Source organism: Salvelinus alpinus, chromosome 16, assembly GCF_045679555.1.
Source record: "Salvelinus alpinus chromosome 16, SLU_Salpinus.1, whole genome shotgun sequence".
Taxonomy (NCBI): Eukaryota; Metazoa; Chordata; class Actinopteri; order Salmoniformes; family Salmonidae; genus Salvelinus; species Salvelinus alpinus.
This window is the reverse complement of record NC_092101.1, coordinates 16,372,921-16,392,241: the sequence shown is the minus strand read 5'-3', so window position 1 is coordinate 16,392,241 and position 19,321 is coordinate 16,372,921. Positions and strand designations below refer to the sequence as shown.

Below are 19,321 nucleotides of genomic sequence, written 5' to 3'. Positions count from 1 at the left end.
AAGTTCAATTAGATGTTCTTAATCATCTAGGCCTAGTACAGTATAGCCCCGCCTACAAGTCCTTCACACAGCAAAGGCTTCACTTTGAACTCACAAATGCCAAGCCATATCAACACCGACCATATCAACAGTACCAAGTCTGCAACAGAAACGTCATGGATAGGTAAGGCCAGAAAAGCTTTTCTACATTATCCCTTAAATATCACAATGCACCCCAAACAACCACAGCCCTGTTTTAAATGCCAGCTCCAATCGACCAGTTCATACCATAGACTAGCTTCAATGTTGAGTAAATTACTAGAGAAAAGGGTCTAACATGACAAACTATAAAAGCATGAGCTGCAGCTTGCTGTAACGACTACAAGTAAATGTCAACAACATACTTGACAGAGAGCAGCGTCGGTTCACCTTTAAATGAACTGCATTAAAAGCACATGCTGTTGACAATTTGATCTTGAATGGATATGGAATTAAATGGAAAAGAGGACATGAATAATAGGCTATATTCAGGCATTGGCCCTGGATTCAATCAAATTCAAATAAATAAATGGAAACGTCTTGATAATATCTGAAAATATCCACCAACTAATAGAAATGCTTTGTTCCATATGATGAAAGAGCAAAAGTCTATTGATTTCTACACATAGCATCCATGAGTCTTTATACTGTACAGACTGTTCTTCACTTCCAACACTGTCTTGCTGATGATTCGTTAAAGAACACAAGGCCACTTCTGACACCACAACAATATAGACTAATAAACAAGGCAAATACATTATTTTAAAAAATGTAATACTCACATTCAAATAATGATACAGCCCTCTGTTCTAGGGATTCATCTTTAGTAATCAAATGGCACACTAAAGGCTATAGGCCTGCATAAACATTCCATGATGGCTCACATAGGCAAACAAGCAAGTTCTGAATTCCCATTCAACTCGTGATACGAAGCCATTCTGTCAGTAGAGTGAGAGCCAAGGATCCACAAAAGCTCAAAAGATGTTCCATACATTGCCGGTACATTCATCAAACAAAGCGTTTACGCACACCGTCTCCGGGAGCACTATGGAAGTACACCGGTCATAACACGTTATCGAGAAATTCCCCACAGTCCAAGAGATAGCACAAAACGAGGAGAGGCGAAAGAGACGCAACTGTCATGGTCAGAGACACCGGGAGCTTGGCTGGGGCAGGGAGAAACTCTCACAGGCCACGGGGGTCACACGGCCAATAGAAATGTGATGTCACCAGCATTAGGTATGCTTATTGACACACATGGTTGAGAAACCCTGGGACACTGTGGTGAACACGGCCGTGACCAAGCGCTCTGCAATAGCCTCAGATTCCAAAATAGCATAACACCAGAGCTTCCCTCTCTGGTTCACAATGCATAGACATCAGTGAAAAAAGAACTACTCTCTCTTTTGATGTATTGCAGCTCATTGAATAAAGCCGGCTTAAAATCCATTCCACTATCAAAAGAACATTGGATATCATAATGCACAAAAATTTATTCCCCTCAACAACAACAAAAAAAATTAATCTTATAAACTAGGCCAGTATGTAGCTCATTTTGTCATATAAAACGCCAATGCCATTATTGTACAATGCAGGGAGAGAATACTTAGGCCTATCTGATCGAGGTCAACACGCAATCTTACTTTCATCTGATTATTCGAGGTAGGAACAGGCCAGTCACTCCAAACTCAGATTATCATGAAAAGCCATTGACGAGTTGCCATTCAATAACATTATAGGCCTATATGACACTTTCCACTATGGAGGTCACCATACTTCTTTGCCACACCCATTCTTGTTGAATATGAATACGAAATCAGTAGCATATATATATATATATATATATATATATGTCGCTGGAGTTAGGCTATGCTCACCAGAAAGCATGTAATGTGCATTGTATTTCATCATGTTAAAGAGTTGAAGACATAAGCCAGATAAAACAACGGATTAATAAGTGTAATAAAGATTGGAAAGATTCATAATTTCTTAATCATTCATCATCATTATTTGATCATGTTGAAACATAATTTTACCAACTTTGGAGTATTTGGTGCCAAATTAACATAAATTATCTTTTTGAATAATAACCGAATCACTAGTGCAGTTACTGCTCTTTTAGCCTAATGATGATGTGCTTTATATAAATCCTCAATCACAATTTGCTCTTAAATCAGTGAAAAGAAATTGCTGTATTCATACTATCATTCCTATCATCGCAGTCAAAATGGTAGGCTAGTTATATGAAATAGTGTTTTATCTGAATTCCTCAACTCTTGAATTTAAGGACATGGTTAAGAATAAACTAAACCAATTAGACCTGGATACATTTTGAGAAGTGTGGAATTTCGTTTGTGAGGGATAATTTCATAGTAGGCTTAACTGAGCGTATACATAATTACATGTTTATATCTACAACACACACACACACACACACACACACACACACACACACACACACACACACACACACACACACACACACACACACACGCGCGCACGCGCGCACGCGCGCACACACACCTTAAAGTTATGAAATAAATATTGGTGTATCAATGACGTGTAAGTGCAATACTAAAACAGTAGGCTACAGAGGCAACCAATGGACGATGTTTTATTCTGCTGAGACATCCCCTATTCTTCATGAGAAAATGGAATCTCCCACATGCGAAACGTAAAACCGAGGCCAGACAATGGAATTATAACGAGTCTCTCATACATGGGACACGTCTGAGTCTACTGTAGGCCTACAACCATGTTTCATTCAGGTGAATAATAGCGCTTATTTAAAAGTATCAATCGTTTTTCATATTTTGAGGCGACCCCTCAGCCTATAGGCCAAATACCCACTATTGATATTAGGCCTACACATTAACTTGAATTTCAAACCTCGAAACCGTCTCATGCATGACCGTAATGAAAACACAGACCGTACCTAGTTATGTATAGCCTAAAACTACAGTACAGTATGACAATGTGAATGTTGTGTGAAATTTCATCACCTACAGTTCGTTACAAAGCTTTATGCATTACTCTTACACAAACCAAAATTCGATTCGTTTTTCACGCATTCGAAAAGGTATATGATCTATAATGTAGCCTTCTTGGCTACTCCATCAATAACACCCAAACTTTAATTATTTTTTATACAAGGGTGAGAATGATTCATATGCTGTTACGAATATATAGGCCTTGAAGCTACTTTGTACTAACGTCAAATTAACTGTTTTCAGAAAGCTATCATTTCAATATTATAGGGGCAATGGAAGAAATGACTTGGTTTGCCAATATTATGATTATTATAATATAAACTTATTAGGCTAGTTGATTTTTACAGAAACAGACCAAACCAGTCTATGACAAAGTTATAACAATGTTTTCTTTCAAGGGATATAACCACTGTCATCAATCCATACTTAATCATTTATCTTCGTTTCATAATTGGAAGGTTAAAAGATCATTAGAGTCAACGTATCATATAGGCATTTCAAGTAATAGCCTTTAACATGATTTAGGGTACAATTCTTGGATTTTTCACAAGGATGTGTTATTAGCCTAAATATTTTCTCATAGGTCAAAATATAGCATATTTCTCCAGTCGTCATAATGGGCCTTAATGTTTTTTGATAGCCATTGGAAACAGTTAGCAATCTAGGCTACTATGGAGAACTTCATGATAACATTTAATAATTTAAATATTCACAAAACATTAATAAATATATAAAAAACCTTTACGTGTAATGCATGGTGTGAAATGAACTGAAGTTACTCCATTATTACCTATAAAAAAAACACCACACACAAGGTTTATAATTTACAGTAGAAATTGGTACTGAGATTTCTGTCAAACCAAAAACTATTGTATTTTGTGCATGGTCACTACGGGCTACAGTAGCCTATAAACCGTTATCACTAATGTATCAGAAGACCAATTCCCCGTTAACAGGAGCTGGGCACGGCCCGCCCTAGACTTTTCCTCGTCTCCTCATACAAAGCCAATATTCACGCCATCTATTTATTCTGTTAATCTACCACGGCACAGATTAAAATGACTGACAGGTGCTGAGCTAGCCAATGAGAGCTCGCGCTCTCGCCCTATGATTATTTAGCATAGTCTGGTTAAATTGGATTTGTGTAGGGGTAGATGTGTTGCTGTTCTGGGACTGCAATCAATATATTTACAATATTAACCAAAGAAACAAGGCAACCCAGCTATAGATGAGATCGTTGAAGACTTTGATTTTGTTGAAGACATAAGCAAGTAGATCGAAGCATGTTCACCAGTGATGACAGGCCTATAAATTACTTTTCTACAACAACAATCATATTTCATTTGAGTAACATGTAAACCTCAATACCTGACATTATAGGTGAACTTATGGCCAATGGGAGACTACATTTACATCATTTAGCAGACGAAGAGCAAATAAGGTTAAGTGCCTTGCTCAAGGGCACATCGGAAGATTTTTCACCTAGTCGGCTCCGGGATTCGGTAGACCATAGCTGAGAAATTGTCAAATTTGTTTTCTTGAAATGTTTTGAGACGGTCATTTATGCATGGGGCCTGATTTAGTTATTCTAAACCAGTATAAAGCAACATTTGCACCTGTAAATGTCAGATATAGTATATATTAGCATTATGACAATAGATTCATATTTCATCTTTGTTTTTGTCTTACCTTCCTAATTTTGTACAGGTGACGGTCTATAGGCCTATATCTGGGTACAGTTAACAGTAATTTTTTTAAAGTACTGTTTTTGAATACTTCCAGGCCCTCCTCTTTCCTTGGTGCAAAACCACCTCATAATTCAGCCTTAGGTGAATTCATTATTGACCATCAAAGGACCAGGCACGCCCCCTTCCTGCGTCATGTCCTGTTTTATAGGCTTCCACGATAGGTGCACTGTCCACATGGCATAGCCTATACTGTATGGCTGGACGCAGGTTTCTGGTAGCCTATACATTTATAGAGGGAAATATTATCGGTAGTGCCTTACCTTTTAACTATTATTTGACTAATGTGTATGTCATCTCCACATAGTAGGCCTAAATAATAGAAGTAGCCTAGGCTAAGTTGATAAAGGTTGCATACATTTTACAATGATTAATAGTATTCTACACCATATTGTTAAATCAATAATGTTATGATAACATCTATAAATGTGCAATGTAAATAGTTATAATATTGTGTACTATTCATATTGCTCATTGGTCATGGCAAAGTAGCCCATTTTCGATTTATTTCTATCATCGAATAACCGGCTCCTCCTAACAATAATTAAAATGTAGTTATAAAATAATAATATGGCTTTGATGGGCTAGCTATAGAAACGATAAAATCAGCCGTTAGAATGAAAACGTCTATAGGCCCTCAAACGAATCAGCCCCTGTTACTTGTAGGCTGCTGTTGCTGATAGCTGCTTTGACTTGAATGTACGAATAGTCCACTATCGTATAAATCCACCCCATACATCGTTGTCATTTATACAATGATAACACAGGTCTAGAGATAGATTGGGACTTTGCAAAGTTGTATATACCAAAACTCGCATAGCTTCACAAGGATTTGTAGCCTAACGTGAACTGAATAGGCTACCAAAAGGCATGGCCTACAACTGACTTTATGCCACACGATAGCATATATTGAGAATAAAATAACAATTTATTTAACATTATTCACACCCTTTAACTTTCACCCCACATCGATAATATAACATAAGTGGTATAGCTGTGGCTAATACCATAGGTGCAGAAAATCCAACATGACTTATGTTTCTTCTATTCTTCTGAAATGAATGAACGCTAAAGATCACAGCTAAAGCAATGTTAGCCTACTATTTTAAAACTGACACATTTACCGCAAAGAAATTGCATAGAAATAATTTACCTTGCTTGTATGAAAGTCTTTCTCAGATTTCAGCACCTGTTGCCTGTTGAATATATGCATAAAATACAATGTCAACTATATATATATATATATATATATATATATAAAAGTTGATGTTACACATAAACAGGTGTACTTATGCAAGAAAACATTGTTAATATCAGAACAAAATCTATTCAGATGGTGCACAGTCCAAAACGCACCGAAGATGATATATAGGTAGGCGTATTTCAGCAGCTGATTTTAAACGAAAAGAGCACAAGTATTTTGTGATGGAAAACTGGCAGCATTGTACATGCTTAGTCTACTTATAAATATTTTCGGCCTTTGAATATGAAAATTACAGTGACATGCATCTCTTTACCCAGTGGGTGAAGGGAGAGAGGGGAGAGGAGAGAGTACACACACGCACACCTGCTACCACTCAATTGCAAAACCTTTGCCCATTTATAACGCAATTAAGCTTTTTGATCCACCAATAAAGTTCGGGGAAAAAAACAAGTCCAGGCAGCTAGACTAAGAGAAATAATATAGGCCTACCATCACATGAAAAAAAATGTAAGCTGAACTCTATTTCAACTGGTCACAATGTCCTAAAACAAATATAAACCGAGAATATCTATAGATAGTATTTTTCTCGGTTCTCTTGAGGCTTGGAAATATAAAGTTTATCTAAAATAATACAAGTATTTTGTGTGTTGCCAAGATTCTCTTGGCTCTATTGTTGTCCGCTGCAAAGGCTGATTAATTAATTTCACACTGTAGCTCCAGAGAAGATTTTCCCACAAACAAGTGACCGAGAAAAATGTAGCCCCAAAGAAAGTCAACATCAAGTTCAACAACGTGCTGGCGCTCATTAGCATGACAATGGTGTCTGGGAGCACAGAAGTCTTCTTAACAAGAGGGTCTGGCGTCAAGACACTCCACCTCCCAGACCCCAGAACATTTTCCCAGGCTCTCCTAACAATCGCACAACTGTTTGCTTTAAACGCCAGCGCTGGGGCCACTCGGTTCGCCCTATCATTACTCCGCGGACTGCACAATGGACGATTCCGTTAAGACATGACATATTAACGCCGACATACCGCTAATGTTTTCTTACTTTTCAATGGAAGTCAAAATGTGTAGGCTATATAATTTCAAACCACTTCAATAAATAATAAAAAACGAACAATAAATGCAAGTGGATTATAATGCTGTTATTCCGCTATTAGGACAAATATTATTATTATAGACTACTTTTGTAATAAGTTTAAAAAATAAAAATAAAAAAAGCAGTAGGCCTACCTAAGCAATTCCAAAGTACCACCAAAGTTGACATTTTTTGGATCTTATAACCAACTCAAGTAGGCTTGACACCCGTTGCTATAATAATAATTTTCATGCATACTTACATACCGTAAATCCAATAAAATAGGCGTTACTGATGTCCACATTGAATTTCAGTTAGGTTTATAGAATTTTTGATGATAGAAAAACTCGAGTTCTGCAGCAGCAGTTTAGAGTTTGCTACAGCTATACGAGTTTGACCTGAGCCAACGAGAAATAAACCCGGAGCTATCTTGCATAGATACACTTTGAAAGAGAGCAAAGGTATGCAATGAGTCAATCCAATCCGGAGCAGTACTACGAACACTGGCATTAGTCTACTTTTGCTGGAGTGGCCTGAGACAAGAAAACTGGCCAAACGACTCTCTAATTTGTGCAAGTGTCCAGACTGCCAGTCAGTCCCGCACCACATGTCGTTGGCCTCGTCACGAGCCCGCCTGGCGAGGACGTGTCCAGAAACCCAAACAGTTCTGCTCCTCTATTCATTGTCCATTGTGAATTGATGTCTATTGTTCCAAATCTGTGTGAATTCTCCTTGACCCTTTTTAGTTACGCCCATAATCTTTTTCTGAATCATTCGCTAGACAAGAGACAGAGATAGATGTAGGCTAGTGTGGAGACAGAAGTAGAGAGATCTATAGAAGGGATCCAACACGACTTAGATCCATGAGCAGAGAAATAGAATGCCTGAAAGCCTTTTCCCATCACTCGCCAAGACGCAATACAGCACAAATGCCAGCCAGCTACATCTCCAAGTGAATCTTAACTTTTACCCTTCAAGTGTTTCCTTTTTTCCCACTTAACATAGACTACAATTACAACTCCATCATCCAACTACACATTATTTTAAGTCGACTCTCTTGCAATCCTCGCAGAAAGGCGGGATGGCACAGTTCTAAAAATTGCTGGCCTACATTTCGGCACCATCGCATCAGCGGAGAGGGACCCGTCACTGCAACCACGGGTCCCCGTGCTGCGCCTTGTTGCTTGAAGTAACACTTGCGTCAACTGCTTGCCTAGTCACTGAGTCAAAACGCGAGAGAGTGAATACGCGCCAAGCCTTTAGTCCCGTTCAGAAATAACAAGGAACATGCAAGCGCAATTATTAGAGGTGGATAAGACACCGTTTCAGCCGAGCAAATGAGCGAAGCACTGACTGCAGCCTCCTCTTGTCGAGGACCACTAGGAGAAAGGATGATTTCCTCTGGGTTCTGTATTAGTTCTGGCTCACGTTGCCTTACGTGGGTCTCGGTGGCTACGTCTCCATCCTCAGACCGCGCACAACCGTGTGCTGTTGAAGAGTGTTTTCTCATGCGACCACAGAGTTAACGCTTGTAACAAATGAGCAGGTACTTCATTCGAAAACACGACGGATAGCCTGATTGCAGGTGGATTCCGCGTTGAGTTGAAAGATACGTGCTAGTCCAAGCGCCTCGTATTTTACTACGTGAGTGAATACGTGCTTACGTCAGGAACCTGGATCGTTACCCTCCTTAGACGATTCAATGGTATCGTGAGAGGTTTCAGTAGGTTATTAGCAAAAACAACGTTTTGTGCATTTTAGTATATAGCTACGGTTGATATTTTGACAAATAACAACGTGTCTTATTTGGTAGAGCATGGTACTTGCAACGCCAAGGTTGTGGGTTCGATTCCCACGGGGGACCAGTACGAAAACACATGAAGATGTATGTAACTCACTACTGTAAGTCGCTCTGGATCAGAGCGTCTGCTAAACTGTAAATGTGAAACATTTTGAGAGCGAGATGTCTGTTTCACTTAATGTGCCCTGACATTTATTTACACTACAAACTATGATAGGCTTATACACATGTAGCATGTTATTTCTTCAGTTTCTTCAAAATGCCAGGTTTGTGTATAATGTATGTATGTATGTATGTATGTATGTATGTATGTATGTATGTATGTATGTATGTATGTATGTATGTGTGTGTGTGTGTGTGTGTGTGTGTGTGTGTGTGTGTGTGTGTGTGTGTGTGTGTGTGTGTGTGTGTGTGTGTGCGTGCGTGCGTGCGTGCGTGTGTGTGTGTGTGTGTGATACAATGGCATTTATATTGCTGCTCAGATGTTTTTGTTCAGAACTACAACAAGCAACAAGTAGATCAGCTTTCCTCAACATATTTGATTGGGTTCTCCTCATATTTGATCATGGCATTGATCATGATTTAAATAGATGTACGAAGACGACATCCTATTGTGGTTCTGAAATTTATCTAAATTTATCTCTGTTGAATATCTGAATATAATAGGCATCACATTGATCAATTAGGCCATGGTAATAACAAATTACAACCTTTGCAAGTTTTGAAGGCATCAGACAAAAAAAACTTCTGGTGAAATTAATTACTGAATAGGCCTATAGTCACTTGCACGAGAGTAGTTTAGCATTGCCTATGTTTAGCATGAATTTATTTACATAATATTAACATTCATATCAAAGCGTTTCGTTAGATTGACTGTCTTTACAGTCTTTTTCGCAGCTCATCTGACCAGATATAGTTTTAACGACGCAAAGAAAAGTGGTAAAAGTATAATAATAATAATAATAATGTCATAGCCTACATCTTTCGATTAAATCTGAAGTAAAAACTTACATCTTTGCTGCAACTCAATGTCCCTTTGAGAAACAATTTGATTTTGATAATAACCATCATCTTTAACGATCAATGTCAAGGGCAGCTGGCCCCTAACTTGGGCCTCTACATTTTGTAACGGTTCTCAGTGTATACAAGGAACAAATTGGACAAAGAATATAGGCTACTTTTATTAACAGACGTAAATCCACATATTAATTTAGCTAATTATCAGCAAGCTATAACTTGGAGGCAAACGGAACTCATTAATGTAATCTATAGGTTATCCATGAAGGATAATGAATAACTCGTTTTTTTGTTGGTCAGGAATGACAGACAGCCTACACTTCACACAACCGCAACGCTTGAAATAACCTAAATAGCCTACATATCAAACATATTAGGATCTATTATTACTATTGTAATTTTAACAACGTATTTTTATTGAAATATAGGTGTAATATTTAGTATAAACCTGATTTGAACTGTAAATTTATACAAACTGAAAATGCAGCATTTCACCTAATTCATGGCATCGCGTGGTAGCAGACTTAATTTATCTCACTGTGAAACCAGTTACAAGCCTATCTATGCATTGCAAATGCAGATTTTTGGGTTTAATAGCTCCTACTGACTACTAGATATTGATAAATAAGTGTGAATACAAGCCTATAAAATAAGCCTACATGACCGTTTTGAGACTCACGAATTTCAGCATGTATCTGAGTAGGCTATCTCGAAACTGGGAATTTTGTATTAATCTTAAACCACCTCAAGAGAAAGGATTCAAGTAAGGACTGAAGCAACTGCCGAAACAGCGACGCCCATCGGACGAAAGTTCTAGTCCATGTAATGCACGAAATCTGATTAACATTTATGATTAACCTATTATACAAAATGAAATGGCTATTGGTCACACTTTCATTACATTGTAAGGAAAGTATCATTATTAGTCGTAGCAATTAGTAGTATATTTGTAGCCGTCTATAAACAGACGAGACACATCATTTTGCATATTTTTATGAGATATAGACCTAATCACATTTGGTCATTTATTTAATTGCACTCAATTAAACGTTTTCTTAAATAATAATGTGGATGACATAAAATAGATACAAGAATAATCATAAATGACAAGTTTAAGAAGTATGCTGGAAGAAGACTCCAGGTGACATGATGTTAATAACTCAGACAACAGTTAAAACGTCATTTGATTATCCTCGGTGTTTTAAATATAAAGAAAATAAAACTGGAGTCATGCTGTGTTATTGAAAAATCCCCATTTGAACATATACAGCTAGAAGATCCCAACGCCTGAAAAACCTGTAGCCTACTGGAACCGACCACAATCAAATTCTATCAAGACAGTTGGTGACGAGATCTATGCATTTATCGAAAGGGAATCAAACAAAGCAAACAACCGATAATTGAATGTCAATCTTGGAAATTGTGGAAATTGTGGTAACCTAACATCAACTATATGATTCTGCATTGACTTTTATTTAACATAGTGAAGAATAATTTGGACTATTTTATCAATTTCATGCTAACATAGATTTAAAATCTGAGGGGTTTATTATTAATATGCTTATAAAGCGTTATTGTTACATTCCTCTATTGAAAAGTGATTTTTCATAATTTTTCATGTTTCAACCTGGGCATAAGAGCAGAGCAATATTACTTTTCGCTGGAAAAGGGTGTGGTAAAACCTATGAGAGCCACATACATTAGACAGGTGCTGCCCAACTACAGAAAAAAGAGGTTCACTATTGCCATTCAAATGAAAGGTGCATTTAGAGTGAGACTCCGTTTTAAATGTGATCTGTGTGGAACAACTTATCCAGTAATTGCATTTCTATTTATCAAAGAACACTCATGTTACCTCTTTTCCAATTCAGTGAAACATAGAGGAGTATATGATCAATCTAATATAATATATTTATAATTATCTGAACGATCAATAATCTATCAATGGGACATATCATCTCACAGCAAAAGTTCCTTCAGGGCTAGACTCAAAAGAATCTTGATGGGACATATAATCTCACAGCAAAAAGTTCCTTCAGGGCTAGACTCAAAAGAATCTTGATGGGACATATAATCTCACAGCAAAAAGTTCCTTCAGGGCTAGACTCAAAAGAATCTTGATGGGACATATAATCTCACAGCAAAAAGTTCCTTCAGGACTCAAAAGAATCTCGCTTATGAGCATACAATTCTTAGGACTGATTGGACAGAGGAGCAGGAATCACTAAGATCATTCAGAAAAATATAGTAATAAAAAGTCCTAATGCCTGATTGGACAATGTAACATATTGCAGTGTGTATATAATGTATTTGTGCCTCAGAGAGAATGTGATTGTGCTAGTTGCAGTGTCTTTGTGCACTCTACATCTCTATGCTTTTGAAAGAGTAATATGTTATCTATGTAAACAAAGTCAAAACATCTTGGTAATCACGTGTTGAAAGGAAATTCAGTGGACCACTCTAATAGCATCTTCTTACTGTATCGGGCTATTGCCACTTTATCCTACCACCCCCATGATTAAATAACCATTTCATGACAGTTTGGAGTTTTGAAATATATGACTTATTATACAGTATTAAACTCATATATCTGTAATATATCTGTAACTGCAGCAATTCCTTTGGAGTAACTGGATTTCTGTTGGATGATGCTATTGGTGGAATACCTCTGGTGTACCTTAACCGACTGCAGATGAATGGTCTGTATATGGTTTGCTATAAATATCCCAAATGTACACTATGTGTATTTCAGCATATGATTATGACAGAGAGTCCTTTAATTAATTTGCAGTGGGCTAAATCAGGGCCATACACAGTGTTTCTTGGTAGTCTTGAACAAATCTACTTAGAAACAAAAGTATACACCTCACACACATGGCTATGGGCTTTGAAAAAGGAAGACACCTGTACCATGTCAGATATGTAGTTGAAATGTATTCAATTTTAAGTTTGCATCCCAATATTAGACTTTATATACATTACAGAAGACTGAAATATAACAAAACCGTTTGACATCTAAACAATGGATTTTCTATTTTTTTTTTTTTAATTGAAAATTATGAAATTATGAAAAATATGAATAACATTCCACCCATTAGGCCACTAGGTAATTTGACTGCAGGAAAGGGCTACTTGGAGTTGAATTTAATAAACAATGATTTTATCTTGTCTCCCTCTGATGAGGAGAAAGAGAACGACAAACATAATTTAACTGCCACTCTGCATTATTAGACTATAAATTACTATAATCATATTCATTTCCTTCCATCATATATGCATGTTTTAATTATCTTTGAATTTGAGCATATAAACTGCTATATGTAAATGTTATAATTGAATGCATAATAGTATAATCGAAGGCAATATCGCCCAACCTAACACAGTGAGTTATAAAAAGACAAACATCCCATTTTAAATGATGCAAAAGCATGCACAACGATTAGTCCCATACATTTGTGTCTATCAATCCCCTCACGGCGGTGAGTTGATCAGTCATTGATAGACAGAATTTCAAATCAACCCCCAAATCAATAGACACAGAATTACTTAATTATAGACACAGAATTACAAAATTGGCATAATATTCTGCATGTAACATAATCCATAAATATTTTTTTTTTATGTATACTACCAGATATAACCGCATAACACCACTGAATCACTAGAGTCAGGTTCAATGGTTTACAAGTGACCAAATCAAGGGTCCCACTTTTGAGAATTACAATAGCCATACTTCAAAGGGCTTGACCTCACATAAGGGCATTAAGTAGTCTCATGGGTCATGCATCAAGTCAAAGAGAGACCAAATATTTGAGGGTGGGAAGACCAAATATTTGAGGGTGGGATACCCTAGCCCGCTAACCCTACACCAATTAGTACTAACTGCCTATAGCCTATAAAGACCTATTTTGATGACAGGGCTCAGTTTAAAATCTAAATTAGCTTCAGAATATTATCAAAAGATTAACTGCTGGGTGAAATGAGTCGAGGAAACCGCCTCATAGCTATGCTCACAAATGCATGACCTATAGAATCAGCCATTATCAACTGAAAATATTCCTGCATGCTATTCAGGGAGAAGACATTTTGAAGGTATTACCAGAGAAATGCCAGAGTTCAAGAGTGTAACTTCAGTCAAACAATCTACAGAGCATGGCATGCAGAGGGAACAGCACGTGCCCCTTCAATCCACTTAAGATTCATACATATATGAGATGCAGCTAAGTTTGATTTACACCAAATTACTTGTTATGCAATGTCCTATAAACCAGAAAAAAATACCTGCATAGATAGCACCCATGACTACTACTGCCAGGGTCTAGGCCTAGTAACCGTTACTATTCACCCTTCTCTACCCTGATGCAGCTACTACCACCCTCCACCTAAACAGTTGAGTAAGGAGAACCTGAACCAAATCTAACATCAACATTCAGTATGCCAGCAACACAAGTGAGTCAGGGTAGCAGGCATTGCACCGATGCCATGCCTTATGACCTGCAATGTACAGTATACTATCAGCAGACATTTCCAATTGACTTAACGCAGAGGCTCTCAGAGGGATAACGCCCACCTGTATCATCAATAAATATATAATCAATATCATCAATGGACTGAGGTTTAGAGGCAAGTTTGATACGGGAGCAAGCACATTCACTTTGGGCAAATTCTGGATTCTGTCTACACAATTCTGACATCAGAAACAATAAATCATGAGATGAAAATACATGGCATATGTCAATGTGAATATATCAATGACACATCAATAAATAAGTGTAATGTAATAAAGAGCATCAGCTTGCGCAGCTCTGAACTTGAGTTGGCCTGCCATCTCACAAGAATTCCGTGTGAATGATAACAAATGGAAATAGGCTAATCATTTTAACTTGATAGGTAAGGTATAACCTCTACGTTTGTCTCCCCGCAGCAATGATACATATCAAATATGGAATTCATTTTATATGCACAACATAACATGTGTGAAGGAAATGTACATTCAGAATAATTACATGATCTAGCTAGTAGCATTACGCACGACTCAACATTATACCCATCGAATGTAATTAATGTAGCGTACATTGTTAAATTGCAAAAGGTTTACTCTGAAATTATAAGCAATAATCCACAGATGGTAGTCGATGCATAATGAATAATAATACAAAAAAATGTCTGTATAATGAAGGTTGAACAGTAGCCTGCGTTGAGGCCTATACCCGCAAGAAGAAGAATACAGTTGATAAACTTACAGTGTGTGTCCTGGAGAGTTGCTGCAGAGAGGGAGATGCTTATTCGTTCCCTGCCACGAGAAAAAAGACGGGCTTCTATCTGCCTCCCCTCTTTAATTACAAGCGGGCTGAATTTTATGCTAATGAGAACAACTTGCGCAGCATAAAGGAAGGGAGCAAGGGCCAAATTCGCCTCTCCTTTCCCATGCAATTCCGACGGTCAAGTTCAAGCGCAGAGACTTGTGCAGACAATTATCATTCAAAACACGTATGTGTATAGGAACATAGCCTATGTGCAAAATTCGTTGGGGGAGGTAGTCCTCAAAATGTTTCTTTACCATTTAGGCATTTTGGTAGAGCCAGCCATTTTGCTATAATTACCTACCCCCCTTGTGGAATATGAAGATGAAATCAAGGTATCTCGAAAATAATCAATAGCCAGATTTAAAACCATAAAGTCAATGAAATAGCTTAAACATTACATTGAACAGATTTAGCTCAATTTCTTTTTCTAATGATCACTGAACATTTTAATTCAGAGGGAGGCCTACATTCTGATAACATGTTGCAAACATATAGAGTAGAGAAGTGTTAGGAAATACAATTAAATTGAACTGCTTCACATTCTCAATGTATTATTTATTCTCATCACATTCCCTCTTGAAAATAATAAGTGCACATCCTTCAAAGTTCATACATCCGGCCAATCTAGCTCAATTTCATGTTCAGTCGAGGTACAGTACAACAAAAAACAACCACCATATTGTACCTCTAAAATTCCCATTTAGTTTCACTGTCTCAACATACAGTAGGCCTATTATATGGTCAGTAAAGGGAACGGTAGGGTAACAGTAGAGAAGAGTATCAGAGATGTATGAAGCACAAGAAGATTTAGGATGTATATTTGGACAGAAAATGGCTTGGAAATAACATTTTTTTTAAACAACTTTTAAAAAACGAATCATGTCTAAATGGTCATTTAGATAAAGAACAAACTATGTATATACATGTAGTTCCTGATAAAATATCATAGTTCTATGTACAGTAGTTCCTATTACTCAGAACACAGCCGTTCATGTTGAGACACACACACAAACACAAACACGCGTGCGCGACAAAAGATTACCTACCAGATGCGATGAACACCGAGAAGCACTCAGCACAACATAATTACCGCTGTACATTTAAGTAATTATGCGTGTACATGTGCACTCATTCACGTAGTCAAAATCCTGAATCAGTATGAGGACAAGCTATAGCAAACGTGCCACAGAGTCATGCCAATCCAATTTGGCTTGGTTCAGCCGAATTAGCTGCATTTATGTAGCCTAAATCCCTAACCAGGGACACTATGGGAAGATGTGAATGTGAATATACGTGGTCATTTGATGGTTTAATTTAATTTCTCACTGTTCAGGATTATGAAATACTTGCATCCTATTGCAGATGTGGCCCTTTGGACCTCGTTGTTGTGTAATAGAGAAGGGAGAACGAGCAGGGTAACACTCACATATACACAACGCTGATGTTATTCCTTTCTTCCAACCAGTCTGAATCAAATGAAGTGGATGGATGGTCATCCAGGATAACCAAAGCTATATACAGTGGGGCAAAAAAGTATTTAGTCAGCCACCAATTGTGCAAGTTCTCCCACTTAAAAAGATGAGAGAGGCCTGTAATTTTCATCATAGGTACACTTCAACTATGACAGACAAAATGAGTAAAAATAATCCAGAAAATCACATTGTAGGATTTTTAATGAATTTATTAGCAAATTATGGTGGAAAATAAGTATTTGGTCACCTACAAACAAGCAAGATTTCTGGTTCTCACAGACCTGTAACTTCTTCTTTAAGAGGCTCCTCTGTCCTCCACTTGTTACCTGTATTAATGGCACCTGTTTGAACTTGTTATCAGTATAAAAGACACCTGTCCACAACCTCAAACAGTCACACTCCAAACTCCACTATGGCCAAGACCAAAGAGCTGTCAAAGGACACCAGAAACAAAATTGTAGACCTGCACCAGGCTGGGAAGACTGAATCTGCAATAGGTAAGCAGCTTGGTTTGAAGAAATCAACTGTGGGAGCAATTATTAGGAAATGGAAGACATACAAGACCACTGATAATCTCCCTCGATCTGGGGCTCCACGCAAGATCTCACCCCGTGGGGTCAAAATGATCACAAGAACGGTGAGCAAAAATCCCAGAACCATACGGGGGGACCTAGTGAATGACCTGCAGAGAGCTGGGACCAAAGTAACAAAGCCTACCATCAGTAACACACTACGCCGCCAGGGACTCAAATCCTGCAGTGCCAGACGTGTCCCCCTGCTTAAGCCAGTACATGTCCAGGCCCATCTGAAGTTTGCTAGAGAGCATTTGGATGATCCAGAAGAAGATTGGGAGAATGTCATATGGTCAGATGAAACCAAAATAGAACTTTTTGGTAAAAACTCAACTCGTCGTGTTTGGAGGACAAAGAATGCTGAGTTGCATCCAAAGAACACCATACCTACTGTGAAGCATGGGGGTGGAAACATCATGCTTTGGGGCTGTTTTTCTGCAAAGGGACCAGGACGACTGATCCGTGTAAAGGAAAGAATGAATGAGGCCATGTATCGTGAGATTTTGAGTGAAAACCTCCTTCCATCAGCAAGGGCATTGAAGATGAAACGAGGCTGGGTCTTTCAACATGACAATGATCCCAAACACACCGCCCGGGCAACGAAGGAGTGGCTTCGTAAGAAGCATTTCAAGGTCCTGGAGTGGCCTAGCCAGTCTCCAGATCTCAACCCCATAGAACATTTTTGGAGGGAGTTGAAAGTCTGTGTTGCCCAGCAACAGCCCCAAAACATCACTGCTCTAGAGGAGATCTGCATGGAGGAATGGGCCAAAATACCAGCAACAGTGTGTGAAAACCTTGTGAAGACTTACAGAAAACGTTTGACCTCTGTCATTGCCAACAAAGGGTATATAAAAAAGTATTGAGATAAACTTTTGTTATTGACCAAATACTTATTTTCCACCATAATTTGCTAATAAATTCATTAAAAATCCTACAATGTGATTTTCTGGATTCTTTTTTCTGATTTTGTCTGTCATAGTTGAAGTGTAACTATGATGAAAATTACAGGCCTCTCTCATCTTTTTAAGTGGGAGAACCTGCACAATTGGTGGCTGACTAAATACTTTTTTGCCCCACTGTACCTCCATTTGAATATGAATAATTGCCTGAACATGCAGAAATGTCAATACATTCCAAAGTTATTAGGCCTAGTTAGACTGAGGGTGGCCCACATCAGTTAGACACAAAATGCTATCATAACTGAGACTGTAGCTTGACTTCCTCTCTTCAATTGCATGTTAAGCAGAATTATACATTTATATTTTGCTATTGACTAAATGACTGAAGACACCAGTCTGCCAATGAGTGAAGGAGGCACCAACAGGAAAGAGAGAATCTATTATCTGTTCAAGTGTGATATGATAGGACAGGCTTGATTTGGAGGCAAACACTTTCATGTGCTGCTTGCCACATGTCACCCTCGCTGTGCTAGTCAGATGCCAACTGGTTAATCAATCCTCTTTGAAAAGCCATATATTGTGGCACCACCATATCTGGCACCTCAGAGCATTTAGATTCTGTTCAGTACAGTACAGACGATGAATGGCAGTGATATAGGGATGGGCTGGGCACTGTGCGCAGTGTCTCTACTTTTTCTGCATTGTAGCCTACTCCCTGTCCCTCCCTCCCTCCCTGCCCAAGACTCCCCCCTGAGATATGGCGGTGTCTGAAATGTCATAGTCATGAATCTCACACCTCTTTTAAATCCCTCTGACAAATCAGTCCCAGTCTCCTCAGTTTCCATAGCTATCCCTGCGCCATGCACATGCAGAGTGGATGAGGCAGCCTGTGAGTGGAAAGGTGCAGGAGGTGGGAGGGTCCACTGACAGGGCCACCGCTGCCACATTTGCATGTATTCAAATAAAGCATGAATAACATGCATGCAGCAAACAAAGACGGGCCAATGAGAAGGCCTCTTTCCCGCCAGCCCACAAGCCCACTGTATTCACAGCAGCACCCTGGGACGGAGACAGGGAAGTGGTGTGAGAGCAGAGCGGCCCCTGAGTGGTGCAGGAGGGAGACCCTTGTGGCCCCCAGAATATTAGCATTCAATTTGTGCCCATTTCCCAGTAATGTCTGGACACAGATGGTTAATATGTCTGAAGAATTACAATT

The 19,321-nt window shown here is 38.4% G+C and overlaps 1 long non-coding RNA gene across 11 annotated transcripts in view; it reads right to left on the bottom strand.

Moving 5' to 3' along the window:
- Window positions 1–15,266, bottom strand: part of LOC139540955 (uncharacterized) — a 50,696-nt gene extending 35,430 nt beyond the window's left edge. Inside the window, exons 1-2 of one of the 11 annotated variants that reach the window (XR_011668295.1) lie at window positions 15,100–15,266; window positions 5,907–5,949 (exon numbers count right to left, since the gene is read on the bottom strand). This is a non-coding gene — a long non-coding RNA (uncharacterized lncRNA). The other 10 variants (XR_011668296.1, XR_011668297.1, XR_011668294.1 and 7 more) reach the window with 10 other exon arrangements.
- Window positions 15,267–19,321: the final 4,055 nt, after the last annotated feature.